Below are 15,247 nucleotides of genomic sequence, written 5' to 3'. Positions count from 1 at the left end.
ACAAAGAGAGAATTGTGAAAACAACAAGAAAAAATGACTTACCATGTACAAAAAATATCAAATAAAAATTAACAGCTAACTTCTCAGTACAAACAATGAAGACCAGAACACAATGGAATGCTATACTCAAAGTGCTGAAGGAAAATAAATATATCAATCATTAATTCCCCATCTGGTAAAACTCTCCTTTAAAAATCAAAAAGAAAATAAGACATTTCCAGATAAAAACTCAGAGAATGCTTTGCTAAACATATGTCCTACAAAAAATAATTATAGGAGGTTTTCCATGCTAAAAGAAAAGGACACTAAATAGTAACTCAAATCTATGTGAATAACTAAAGAGTACTAGTAAGGATAACTACATAGGTAAATATAAAACATGTTTAAATATATTCGTATAATTTTTCTTAGCTACTTTAAGACAATATTGCATAAAGAAATTAATTATAAAATGCTGATAGACATAATGTATACATATGAAATTTGAATGATAATAATGACACAAAGGAAGACTTAGGGAATGTAACCATATTAAAGTAAATATTTTTTAAACTATTGAAATTAAGTTTTTGTTAACATAAATTAGATGCTTTAAGTTAAGATAATTGTAACGTCCTGGGAAACCCCTATAAAAATAGTTAACAGCAACAATAATGAGATTAAATTGTACACTAGAAAATATCTATTAATACAAAAGAAGGCATAATGAAAAAAACAAAGATATAAGGTGGATTTTACATCTTCCAGTTTTTGCTTGTTTTCTGTATGTCATATATCTTTGTTTTTTCTTAATGAAGTCTAGTCAGCTTCTTGATGATGACTCTGGCTGGATCATTCTTTAAAATCCCTTTTGCTATTCTATACCTTTTGACTGGGGGTTTTACTCCATTCACTTTTAATTTAAGAAGCCCAATGCTAGTCTCCTACACAAACAAAGACCAAAACAACAAATAATTAACCACACATCAAAGAGTACCTAAAGGAGAACATAGGAATTTAACAAATAAAGTGATAAAAATCACCTGAAGCATGGAAACATGGGATGGCAGCATAGAAAGGGAGGCAAAACACATGACTAGGATATACCTGGAGCCAAGAAGGACCCCCTGTTGTGGGAAAAAGGTAAGCAGATTCCTGGCAGTCCCCATTGACATCATGAATACATGTGATCCTAGCTATAGGAAAACTTCACAGTACTCATAGTTCCTGAGCCCAATATAGTAACTGCCTGGAGTCAATGCAGCTACATTGCTCTTTTGTGTATTGATATAAAAAATAGACACATAGACCAATGAAAGAGAACCCAGAAATAAATCAACATTTTTACAGACAACTGATTTTCAACTAAGGTGCCAAGAACATATATTGTGGAAAGAACGGTCTCTTCAATGAATGATATAGGAAAAACTGGATAGCAATAAGCAATAAGCAGAAAAAAAAAATCTCGCCATATACAACAAACCAAATCAAAGTCGATTACAAATTTAAATATAAGACACGGAACTTTGAAACTACTAGAAGAAAATGTAGGAGAAATGTTGGAGGACATTCATGCAAAGATTTTGTGGATGAGACCTCAAAATCACAAGAAACATAAAAAGCAGCTAATGGAATTTTATCAAACTAAAAAGCTTCTGCACAGAAAAATAAACAATCAACAAAGTGAAGACACAACATGTAGAATGGAAGAAAATATTTGCAAACTAATTATCCAAGAAGGGACTAGTATCCAGGCTATAACAGAAACTCAAACAGCTCAACAGCAAAAACACCAAATAATTCAATTCAAATATGGGCAGATAATCTGAATAGACATTTCTCAAGGAAGCCATACAAACAGCCAACAAACATGAAAAAATGCTCAACAACACTAATCAGCAAAATGCTAATCAAAACCACAATGAATTATCATCTCACTTCAGTTAGAATGGGTATTATCAAAAAGATAGGCAATAACAAGTGTTGGTGAGGAGGCAGAGAAAAGGGAATCCTTATTCGTGTCGAGAATGTAAATTAGTGTAGCTATTGTGGAAAACAGTATGGAGGGCCCTCCTGCATATACTGAAATAGAACTACCATATGATACAGCAATCCCAGTGCTAGATATATAGTGAAAAAAATAAAAGGAAATCAATATATGGAAGAGATCTCTTGACTCCCATATTTATTGTGGCACTACACTATTTATAATAGCCAAGATATGAAATCAATCTGTGAGTTTATCAGCAAGTAAATGAATAAGGAAAATGTGATCGTGTGTGTGTGTGTGAAAGAGAGAGAGAGAGAGAGAGAGAGAGGAGAGAGTCCATTTTGCATTGCTATAAAGAAATTCCTGAGATTCAGTAATTTACAACAAGTTCATTCTGGCTTATGGACTGTAGACTGTAAAAGATGCTTGGCACCGGTATCTGCTTCTAGTAAGGAGTCAGGAAGCTTTTAGTTATGGCAGAAAGGAAAGGGAGCCAGCATGTCACATAGTGAGAGAGTGAGCAAGACAATGAAAAGAGGGAGGTTCCAGACTCTTTTTGACAACTAGGTATCTTGTGAACAAATAAAGAACTCACTGATTATTGCAAGGACGGCATCAAGCCATTCATAAGTAATCTGCCCCCATGACTCAAACACCTCCCACTATTGCCCCATGTCCAATATTGGGGATCACATTTTGTACCAGTCAGGGTTCTCTCGAGGGACAGAACTAATAGGATATAAATAAATATATTATATATATAATATATATATGAGAGTTTATTAAGGAGTATTGACTCATGAGATTGCAGGTGAGGTCCCACAATAGGCCGTCTGCAAGCTGAGGAGCAAAGAAGCCAGTCTGAGTCCCAAAACCTCAAAAGTAGGGAAGCTGACAGTGCAGCCTGCAGTCTGTGGCTGAAGGCCCAAGAGTTCTAAAGCTGAAGAACTTGGAGTCTGATGTTTGAGGGCAGGAAACATCAGCCTGGGAGAAGGATGTCAGCCAGAAGACTAAGCTGGTCTAGTCCTTCCCCATTCCTCTGCCTGCTTTTATCCTAGTCACATTGGCATTAGATGGTGCCCACCCAGATTGAGGGTGGGTCTGCCTCTCTCAGTCCACTGACTCAAATGTTAATCTTTTTTTGGCAACACCCTGACAGACACACTCAGGGACAATACTTTGCATCCTTCAATCCAATCAAGTTGATATTCAATATTAACCATTACACATTTCAACATGAGATTTGGAGGGAAAAATATCTAAACTATATCTATCTATTTATCTCACAAAAATTGAATACTCTTCAACTATAAAAAAGAATGAAATCTTGCTGTTATTTGCAGCAAGATAGATGAGCCTAGAGGGTATTGTGTTAAATGAAATGAGACAGGTACAGAAATATAAATACTGTATATTCTCATTCATATATAAAAGCTAAAAATTTTGATCTCTTAGAAGTAAAGAGTAGAATAGTAGTTACTAGAGGCTGGGAAAAGTAGAGGGTGGGGAAATTGGGAGAAGTTGGTTAATGAAAAGAAAATTGCAGCTAGATAGGAGAAATAAGTTCTAGTGTTCTATAACACTGTAGTGTAACTATAGTTTTAGTAATTTACTACATATTTTCCAATAGCTAGACCAGGGGATTTTGATATTCCCAACATATAGAATTTATAAATGTTTGAGGTGATAGATATCCTAATTATCCTGGCTTGATAATTACACATTGTATATATGTATTGAAATATCACACTGTATTCCATAAATATGTTCAATTATGTGCTAATCAACAATGTGAAAAAATAACCTAGTCTTATGCTGTCTGCAAGACATACACTTCAGATTTAGACACAATAATTTAAAAGAAAAAGGATGGGAAAATGTGTACCATTCAAATAATTACCAAGCAAAAGTTTTAATAGCCATACTGATAACGGATAAAGCAGACTTTAAGACAAAAATTGTTACTGAAGACAAATAGAGAAATGTTATAATAAAATGATTAATCATTAGTAAAATATAATAAACACATGCACAAAACAACAGAGACTTAAAAACATAAAATAAAAACTGACATAATTTAAAGGGGAAATATACAATTAGGGAATAATAATTGGTGTTTTTAATACCTCATTTTTAATAATGAATAGTGTTATTAATTAATGAATAGCATATACAAGACTTCAACAGTACCATACACCAACTAGACCTAACAGACATCAATAGAACACCCCACCGAACAAGAGAAGAATACACATTCTTCTCAATTATATAAATACATTCTCCAGGATAGATCATATTTTATGTCATAAAACAAGCATTGGTAACATTAAAAGGATTGGAATCATACAAATTATATTTAATAAGCATGATGTAATTAAATTGAAAATAAAAAATAGAAGGAATTTTGGGGAATGCCCAAATATTTGGAAGTAAAAATACACTTCTAAGTAACTCAAACTTCTAATAATAAATCATATGGTAAATTAGAAAATGCTTTGAGATGTATAAAATAGAAACAAACTTACCCAAATTTATGGGTGCAGTAAAGCAGTTCTCAGAGGGAAACTGCTATATTAAAAAGGAAGAAGCCTCTCAAATCAATATCTCACCTTAAGAAACTATCCATCCTAAGATACATACAAATATTTGTAAATGTCCATTATAAACAGAAATATGTAAGAGAAATTAATTAGTTTCGATGAAAGGGACAAATTTCCCAAAAACCACAAACTACCCAAGCTGACTCAAGCAAAAAAGAAGAAACTCAAATATACCTAAAAGTGATAAGGAGTCTGAATTAATAAATTTAAATTTTCCCAGAAAAGAAAGCCACAGATCATATAGTTTCAATGGTAAATTCTCACAAACTTTTAAAGACGAATTAATATCATCCTTAACAAATTCTTCCAAAATGAGAGGGAGAGTGAACATTTTACTACATATTCTATGTACTCTGATATCAAAAGAAATTACAAAGAAGGAAAATCACAGACCAATATATTAGAAACATAGACATAAAAATACTAGCCAATTTAGTCCAGCAACAAATAATTGCATGTTTTATGCAGCTATACATCATGATCAAGTGGGGTTTATTCCAGGAATGCAATATTTGCTTAACATGTAAAAGATAATAAATGTAAGACACCTTATCAACAGAATATAGGACAAAAATCTATAATATTATCAATAGATGCATCAAAGGCATTTATAAAAATCCAACATACTCTAATGATGCAAAAGAACACTCAAAAAACTAGGAAATAAAGGGAAATTTCTCAACAGATAATCAGCATCAATGAAAACATTCACAAATAACATTATACTTACAGAAAAATAGAATGCTTTTTCCATAAGATCTGAAACAAGATAAGAAAACCTCTCATTGCTTCTATTCAATATTATAAGAATATTTTAATTCAATTTGCTCATAATGTATTATCTGTTTTATATATTATTTGTTTCTTTTATGCTAAAGTCTTATTAAGAATTTTTGTGACTATATACATAAGAAATGTTGGTCTCTAGTTTTGTTTACCTGTCATATGGCTGATTGACTTTGATATCAGAACAAAGTTGGCCTCATAAAATAAGTTAAGAGAGATATTTTCTTTCTTCTCTTTTCTGGAAGACTTTACTTCTTTCTTTTTTTTTTTTTTTTTTTTTTTTTGAGACGGAGTCTCACTCTGCCACCCAGGCTGGAGTGCAGTGGCCGGATCTCAGCTCACTGCAAGCTCCGCCTCCCGGGTTCACGCCATTCTCCTGCCTCAGCCTCCCAAGTAGCTGGGACTACAGGCGCCCGCCACCTCGCCGGGCTAGTTTTTTGTATTTTTTAGTAGAGACGGGGTTTCACCCTGTCAGCCAGGATGGTCTCGATCTCCTGACCTCGTGATCCGCCCGTCTCAGCCTCCCAAAGTGCTGGGATTACAGGCTTGAGCCACCGCGCCCGGCCTTACTTCTTTCTTAAATGATTAGTATAATTCACCAGTGTCCATGTGTGCCAACGTTTCTGTTTTGCAATGTTTTAAATTACAAATTAAATCTCTTTAATAAATATAGGTGCATTCAGGTTTCCTTTTCACTCTGTTGTGATCTTTGGTATTTGTGTCTTTTAAAAATTTTGTCCAATTAATCTAAATTGTTAAACTTACTGGCAAAAAACTGGCATATGTAATACTTCACAATTATCATTTTAATATGTAAAATACCTAGAAGAATGTAACTTCCCTCATTTTTGTTATTGGAATGTCTTCTCTCTTGTTTATTTCCTAATCGGTGTTACTAAATTTTTTTCTCTTCAATTTTATTTGCGTTTTCAAAAACAAACTTTTAGTTTAATTGATCTTTTTAAATTATCTTTCTGGTTATAATTAACTTATGCTCTTTGTGATTTATTTTCTTCTGCTTACTTTGCATTTACCTTACATTCACATTCTATTTTCTAAAGATGGATCCACAGGCTACGGCTATGAGACTTTTCTAACACTGTATAAGCATTGATTAGATTTCTAATGCTGTATAATAAATTACCAGAAAACAAAGCAACTTGAAAACAATAAACATTTCTCATCTGATGGTGTCTGTGGGTCAGGAATGCAGTATTATTTCCTAAAATAGCTGGGCCTGTATTGAGAACTTAGTTTAAGGCTACTCAGAGAGGACATATTTCTAAATAATATCTCTCACATAGTTGTTGGCAGGCTTTAACTTTTTGATGCCTGTTGGCTAGAGACTTCAGAAAGCTGCTGACTTTCCCTAGAACAAGTGATCTGAAAGTGAGAAAGTTCCATGCCAGATAGAAGCTGCAATCTTCTTGCAATCTAATCTCAGACATGACTTAGCATAATTTCTGCCATACCCTATTTGCTAAATCCACCCCACAATCAACAGTAAGGGAAGAAAAGTCTTCCTTTTACAGGGAGGAAGAAATATAAAACAATTCATCCTCTAGCCAAAATCTTAATTTCCTCCCTCTTAAAAAATACATTCCTCCCCTCTCAAGATCCACAGATGTTTAATTCTGCTGTAGAATTTGCTTTAAGTTCAGGATCTTGTCACTTAAATCAGGACCAGTTGTGCATGTCACTCCTTTGCTGTACTTTCTAAAGTTTAGCTCCTGGAGTACAGTTGCTCTCAATCTGTAGACCTGTGGAACTGAAATAAAAAATTACCTGGTTTATACAAACCCAGTAGACAATGGTGGGGCAGGCATAGAGTAACTGCTATAGCCCTGATGTTCAAAAACGGGAAATACAGGAGGTGAAAAGAATGCACTAGCATAAGGATGCCCGCAGCAATTCTGAAATCTAGCCAGGCAAAAGTTGAAAGTTCTGTGGTTAGGTTTCAAATGCTGGGAATGATTTACTAAGGCTCTCAGCTCTGTCCTTTGAGTTGTTGGTTCTACCTCCTGAGTTATCTTTCCTGTATCATTAAAAGGTAGATCTGTTCGTATTTGAGCCCTGTACATGCCAGTAGAATTGGGGAGGGAGTCAGTTCTCTTTTTATTTCAGCTCATTTTTCAATGTCTCTAAGGCCTTTCAGTCCAACTGGTGATGTTTCTGCATAAATAATCTTCTAAAAATCTTTCTAGATCATCTTTGACACACTGAAACCCACTTCATTAGACAAAAGTCATACACATACACTTCTTTAAAATAAGCACTTTTCTATTTACTTATTTGAGTGATACATTTGGGTCTGTGTCCCTGCCCAAGTCTCATGTCATTGTGATTCCCAAGGTTGAAGGTGGGACCGGGTGGGAAGTGACTAGATCAAGGGTGCAGAATTCCCCTTTGGTGCAGTTCTCATGAATGTGTGTGAGTTACCCTGAGATCTGGTGGTTTAAAAGTGTGTAGCACATCCCCCTCTCTCTCTCCCTCCTGCTCCGACCATGCAAGGTGCGCCTGCTTCCCCTTTGCCTAGTGCCATGACTGTACTTTTGTTGAGGCCGCCCCCAAAGCTGAGCAGATGACAAAATTATGCTTCCTGTACAGCCTGCTGAACTGTGAGCCAATTAAACCTCTTTCCTATAAATTACCCAATCTGAGGTATTTATTTATAGCAGTGTGAGAACAGGCTAATACATTGAGTTTCTGATAAAAAGACTGAGGGAAAACACCTTTAAACTTCCTAAAAGACCTGTTAAGAAGATGTGTGAAGCACACCTTTGCTCTCTCTAAGTAGCATATTATTTGAATGAATAACACCTTGGTACACTTCCTCTAGTCTTCCTGAGACATTAACAAAAGATTTCACAGTCACACCCTTGGCTTAGCTGTTAGTGCACAAGTTTTTATCTGTTCTCAGAAATCATTGCTTAATTTTAGTGTATGTTACCTATAGAGACAGAATTCTCAAAATCATCAACTTCATCTCCTTCATGTTCAACGTACTTTCTTATCTCTCTCTTACTGTATTTTATATTAAGCAGAAAGAAGAAACCAGATAGTTTATCGTATTTTGTTACAGCAATCTGAATAAATTAAGACCGAAAACTAGTACCAAGAAGTGGAAATGTTGTAACAAATACGTAAACATGTGGAAGCAGCTTTTGAAACTTAGAAACAGGTAAAAACTAGAAGAGTTTTTAGGTGCATGCTAAAAAAAATAAGCCTACATTGCTGTGAATAGACCACTGAGGGTGATTCTGGAGATGGCTCAGAAGGATAGGCTGAAAGCTACAGAGAAAGCTTCAATCTTCATAGGTAATATCTAAATGGGCATGAATAGAATGTTGGTGTAAATGTGAATGCTAACAGCCATTCTGATGAGATCTCAGGTGGAAATAAAGAACATGCTATTGGACAATGGAGGAAATGCCATTATTGTTATGAAGTAAACAGAAATTGGCTGAATTGTATTTTTTTCTAATGTTTTGTAGAAGGTACAACTTGTATATAACAAATATTTGGCTGAAAATTTTTTGAACAACATATTGAAGCATTGGCCTGCTTCCTCTTTCCTGCTTACAGTAAAATGCCAGAAGAGAGAAGTGATTGAAAGATACAAGGTTTTCATCAAAAGAAGTAAAATATTTAGAAAATTTTCATCCTATCTATAATGGTAAAAATGATAAAATTTTTTGAGAGAGAGAACAAAAGTGTGTCCAAGTGATCATTTGATAAGGAGATTAGTATTGATTTGCTGTCCCAAAGGAAGCTAGGGATCATTTATCAAGATCATGGTGAGATTAGCCAGCCATCTAAACATTGTCTTCATCTAAGCAATGAAAGAATAACCGTATATTGATAATTCTCAGGATGCTGTCTCACCACTGGCTCAGAGTGACAGAGCTTGTGGGGCAGAACAATATCAAAGGAGAGGCCTTGCTGTCCAGCATCATCTCATATTTTGGGCTCTATTTTATAGACCCTGTCACCATGCTTCTTGGCTGCCCTAGGAGCAGCTCCAGTGGGCTTCAGTGTAGCATGCACTGTGCTGAGCCAAGCTGTGGGGTTGTGGCTGCCTCCACTTCGATTTCAAGTGATGTCCTGGTGAGCCACAGGATCCAGGTAGAGAACTGCTGTGAGGGTGATGCCACCACAGTGTCGCTACTCAGGCAATGCCCAGGAGAGTTGTAGAGGAGAGGCTGCTCCAACCAAACAAGATCTGCAGAGCCACGGGCACATGATTGCAGCACAGGAGAGCTCCAGATATGTAATCCAAGCACAGAGCAGTCATGGAGGTGGGGCCTCTGCAGTGAACTGTCATGGGAGCAGGACCCAGGCACAGAGCCACCATCGGATGGGGCTCTCCAATGTCGTGGGGGAAGGGCTGCTACCCAAGTATGTCTGAAAGGCAGGGCTTCTACCCAAGTAGAACTAGAGGAGAGAATATCAAACCAAAGGCAATAATCCTAAGCCTTGAGGTTCTAGACTTGCTTGAGACTTGCTATTCATTTTTTGTACAGTTTCTTGCTTTCCTTATGTTGATGCATTTAAAAAATGGCAAAAAGTGGCAAATACTTTTGCACCAACCTAATAGGAATGTATGTCCTATGCCTGTCCCATCATTGTATTTTGGAAGCACACAACCTGCATGATTTCAGAGGCTCACAGCCGGAGAAGAATTTTACTCAGAACGAATTACATGTTGAGTTTCACCAATAGCTGATTTTGATGATGTTTAGATGAGACTTTAGGCTTTAGTTGATATTGGAACTAGTTTTTTGGGCTACTGTACTGGAATAAATATATTTTCCGTGCAAGAAGAACATTAATTGGGGGGGCCCAAGGTCATAATGCTAAGATCTGAATATTTGTGTTCCTCCAAAACTCATATGGTGAAATTATAGCCCACAGGGTTATATTACTAGGAAGTGAGGCTTTGGGGAGGTGATTAGGTCACGAAAGTGGAGCTCTCATGAGTGGAATTAGTGGCCTTATAAGAGATTCCAACTGCCTGGCTCCTTCCATCATATGGGAATGTAACAAGAAGGTACCATCTATGACCCAGCAAGCAGGCTTTTACCAGACACCAAATCTGCTTTGATCTTGGATTTCTCAGACACTAAAACTGTGAGAAATGAATTTCTGTTGTATATAAGCTGCCAGATTTAAAGGATTTTTATAACAGCAGCATGAACCGTCTAAGACCCTCACCCCGGCTCTTGCAAACTCTCCAGGAACATGTGTACAACTGTATACCACAGGGCTGAGGATGTGTGGATTGGTAGCTGCTTTTGTGCCAAAGACTGAAATTGACAGAAATTAACAGCAATGTCCTGTCCAAACCTTCCCTTGGAAGTTTCAAACCTTTGGTAGACTCCAGAGTTCCAACATAGTTAAATCAGGCAGATTCTGACAGTGCAATTGTTGTCCAGGTGAGGAGATAGATTCCTGGTGCTTATTACTCTGCCATCTTCTCAGAATCTTCTCTCATATGTCTTTAAGTTCTATTAGTTTTTGCCTAATCTGTTTTTAAACTCAGATTTTAGGTGCACGATCATTTAGGATTATTATGTCAACTTGGAAAATTGACCCCCTTAATTTCCCCAAAATAATTCTCTTTATTTCTAACAATATTTCTTGCTGTGAAATACAGTTTTTCTGATATTAATGTAGTCATTCCAGTCTTCTATTAGTTTTAGCATGGAATATCTACCTTCTTTTTACTTTCAATCTGTGTATCTATATGTTAATGTGAGATTCTTCTATATACTCTATATATGGGTTTTGCTTTTTATTTAATCTTAAAATATCTTTAAAAATTAGAATGTTTAGACTATTCACATTTAATGTGATTATTGATATGTTTGGACTTAAATCTACCAGATTGTTTACATCTATCTCATCCATTTTTTGTTTCCTTTTGTCACCTTTTTACCTTTTAAAAAATTAATTACATATTTTATGATTGTATTTTGTCTCCTTTGTTGGAATTTTAGCTATACCTCTGTGATTTTTTTTCCTATTCATGGTTGTCTTAGGGTTAATTTTATTAAAGTCTAACTTCAAGTAATATTATACTTCTTTACACTTAAGAACCTTACAACAGTATACTTCCACTGCATATCTCTAGGCTTTCGTACTGATTACTTTCTTATTTTACTTCTACATTTGCTATAAATAGCATGATACATTGTTTATTTATTTCCTTTAGATATTAAATTATATTTAATAGATATTTTTCAAAGTAAGAAAATAAATCTAGTTTTAATATATAATTTTGACTGGTGATGTTTTTAATTCCTTTGTGTAGGTCTAGGCTTTGACCTTGGTATCATTTTACTTCTTCCCCCAAAATACCATATTTACTTTCTTTCAATTTCTTAGGAAAGTTTGATGTTTATATATATGATATATATTAATATGTAATAATGTGTACCCTTCTGTTCCAGATTGTGGTATAATATAAAATATATTTGATCTGTGTCCCCAGTTGCTGGCACAGAGCTCCTAAAATCCTTGAAATTTCTTGAGTAATAGGAATGTCTTTTGTTGTTCATAACAAGACCCTTTCATCATACCAGAGTTTGTGCTAATGAAGTAATCAGGATGAGGCCCCTAAATAGCGTCAGGTTGAGGCTGGCCACCAGAAAGTCCAAATGATTAGAGGGTTGAAATTATCAGTCCCACCCAATGACCTCTGGGGAAGACTGAAGCTAGAGACTGAGCTCTATAAAGTTTTGAACAAAGAGTTTCAGTGAGATTCTGAATCGGTGAACATAGCCTTGTACCAGGAGAGTGGCATGCCCCAACTCTACAGGGATAGAAACTACTGCACGTGGGACCCTTCTTAACCTTACCCTATGCACCACTTCATCTGGCTCTTCATTCGTATCCTTTATATCAAACTAGTAAATGGTAAGTGGCTTCCTGATTTCTATGAGCCATCCTATCAAATTATTGGACATGAGGAGGGAATAGTTAGAATGCCTGTTGTTGTTGCTGTTGTTGTTGTTTTTGAGATGGAGTCTCACTCTGTTGCCCAGGCTGGAGTGCAGTGGCTGTGATCTCGGCTCACTGCCACCTCCGCCTCCCGGGTTCAAGCAATTCAATTCTCCTACCTCAGCCTCCCAAGTAGTTGGAACTACAGTTATGCACCACCATGCCCAGTTAATTTTTGTATTTTTAGTAGAGACAAGGTTTCACCATGTTGGTCAGCCTGGTCTTGAACTCCCGACCTCGGGTGATCTGCCTGCCTTGGCCTCCCAAGGTGCTGGTATTATAGGCATGAGCCACCATGCTCAGCCAGAATGCATCTTTTATAGCTGTTTGATCAGATGCATGGATGACCAAATACATACGACTGGCATCGCATCTGACCTGAGGGCAATCTTGTGGGGCTGAACCCTTAATCTCGTGGAGTTTGACACTGACTCTCAGTGGTTAGTGTCAGAATTCAATTGAATTGTTGGACACCCAGTTGGTATCTGCAGAGAAGCAGGGAATTTGGTTGGTGTCTGAAAATACCTCAGACAGATATAGGTAATTCTAAATAATTTGTGATTTTCGGGTCAGTCCTGATTGGATATTAATAATTGTAACTTTTTAAGTATTCTCTATTGCTTATTTGGTTTTAATTTAATTTATTTCATTTCATGGATTAGTATCACCCCATTTTCCACTGGCTCAGTAGTGCTCAAACCCAAGAACACACATTAGAAACAATGCAGGCCAGAAACAATGGGATTACATTCTCAAAGTGTTGAAAGAAAATAAATCATCAACCTATCACAATTTCAAATAACAGATAAATAAGAGAATTTGTCAAACATGAACTGCAGAGAATGTTTAGTAAAGTTTTTCAAGTTGAAGAAAAATTATTCCAAATAGAAACTCAGATATTCAGGAAGAAATGAAGAACGCTAACAATAGTAAATATTTATAAACATAAAAGATTTTTCTTCTCAATTTATTTAAAATTTGTATGACTAAAGTAAAAATTTCAAATTTGCTGTAGAGTTTATAACTTATGTAAATATGATATATATGACAGGTGCAAAGGACTGGCAGGGTGGGATAAATAGTCCTATAGAGTACCAGGTTTCTACATTTTATGTGAACTGGTACAACACTACACAAAATAGACTATAAGAAAGTTAAAAATGCGTAATCTACAGAGCAACTGCAAAAAAGATATTCAGATGTCTAAGTAAAAAGCCAATAGAGAAATTGAGCTAGAATACTAATTATTAATACAAAATAATATAGGAAAGGATGAATTGGTGGGGAGGACACAGGAGATGAACACAAGCAAATAAAATGGTAGAGCTAATTCCAAGTATATCATTAATTTCATTAAATAGTATTAGGTAAAACAATCTAATCAGAAGGCAGAAGTTATCATCATTGATAAGAAACAAAACCTATATCCTATCCACGTAAGACAATTTTAGATAAAATAGACTTTAAGACAGAGTACTACCAAGATAGGAAATAACATTTTATAACTATAAGAGTTATTGCTGCTATAAAGACACATGCACTCGTATGTTTATTGCAGCACTATTCACAATAGCAAAGACTTGGAATCAACCCAAATGTCCATCAGTGACAGATTGGATTAAGAAAATGTGGCACATATACACCATGGAATACTATGCAGCCATCAAAAAGGATGAGTTTGTGTCCTTTGTAGGGACATGGATGCAGCTGGAAACCATCATTCTTAGCAATCTATCACAAGAACAGAAAACCAAACACCGCATGTTCTCACTCATAGGTGGGAACTGAACAATGAGATCACTTGGACTCAGGAAGGGGAACATCACACACAGGGGCCTGTCATGGGGAGAGGGTGGGGAGGGGGGAGGGATTGCATTGGGAGTTATACCTGATGTAAATGACAAGTTGATGGGTGCAGCACACCAACATGGCACAAGTATACATATGTAACAAACCTGCACGTTATGCACATGTACCCTAGAACTTAAAGTATAATAATAATAAATAAATTAAAAAAAAAAGAGTTATTTAATCAGGAAGACAATGATCAGAAATGTATATATGCCTAATAACAGCCTCAAATTACATGAATCATAAGATAACAGAATTAAAGACTAGATAATTCTGCAATCATAACTGGAGATTTTAAAACTCTTATCTCATCAATTGATAGGATGATAGACAAAAATCATAAAAACCTAGAAGAAGTGAACAGCACTGGCAACCATTTTGTCTAAATTGGTACTTACATAACATTGTAATAAACAACTTCAGAATACAATTTTTTTTCAAGTGGACATGCTATATTTATCAAGATTAGTCATATTCTGAGTCATGATACAGGTGTCCATAATTTTTTGTTTTGTTTTGTTTTGAGATGGAGTCTTGCTCTGTCGCCCAGGCTGGAGTGCAGTGGCGCGATCTTGGCTCACTGCAAGCTCCGCCTCCCGGGTTCACGCCATTCTCCTGCCTCAGCCTCCTGAGTAGCTGGGACTACAGGCGCCCGCCATCACGCCTGGATAATTTTTTTGTATTTTTTAGTAGAGAGGGGGTTTCACCATGTTGGCCAGGATGGCCTCAATCTCCTGACCTCGTGATCCACCCTCCTTGGCCTCCCAAAGTGCTGGGATTGCGGGCGTGAGCCACCGCGCCCGCCCCATAAATTTAAATAAATCATTAGCATACAGACTCTGTTCTACTTAATAATAGAATTAAATGATACATTAATAACAGTAAGATTCTGTCTAGGAAATCCCCATCAGGAGTTGAATGGCACACATCTAAATAATCTATAGACAAACTATTATATCATAGAGCAAATTTTAAAATATTTCAAACTGAATGATAATTCAATTAGAACATATCAAAATTTGGAGGGTACTAAGAGAGT

The sequence above is a fragment of the Macaca fascicularis genome, chromosome 2 (genome assembly GCF_037993035.2).
Source record: "Macaca fascicularis isolate 582-1 chromosome 2, T2T-MFA8v1.1".
Taxonomy (NCBI): Eukaryota; Metazoa; Chordata; class Mammalia; order Primates; family Cercopithecidae; genus Macaca; species Macaca fascicularis.
Note: the sequence above shows the minus strand (reverse complement) of the source record.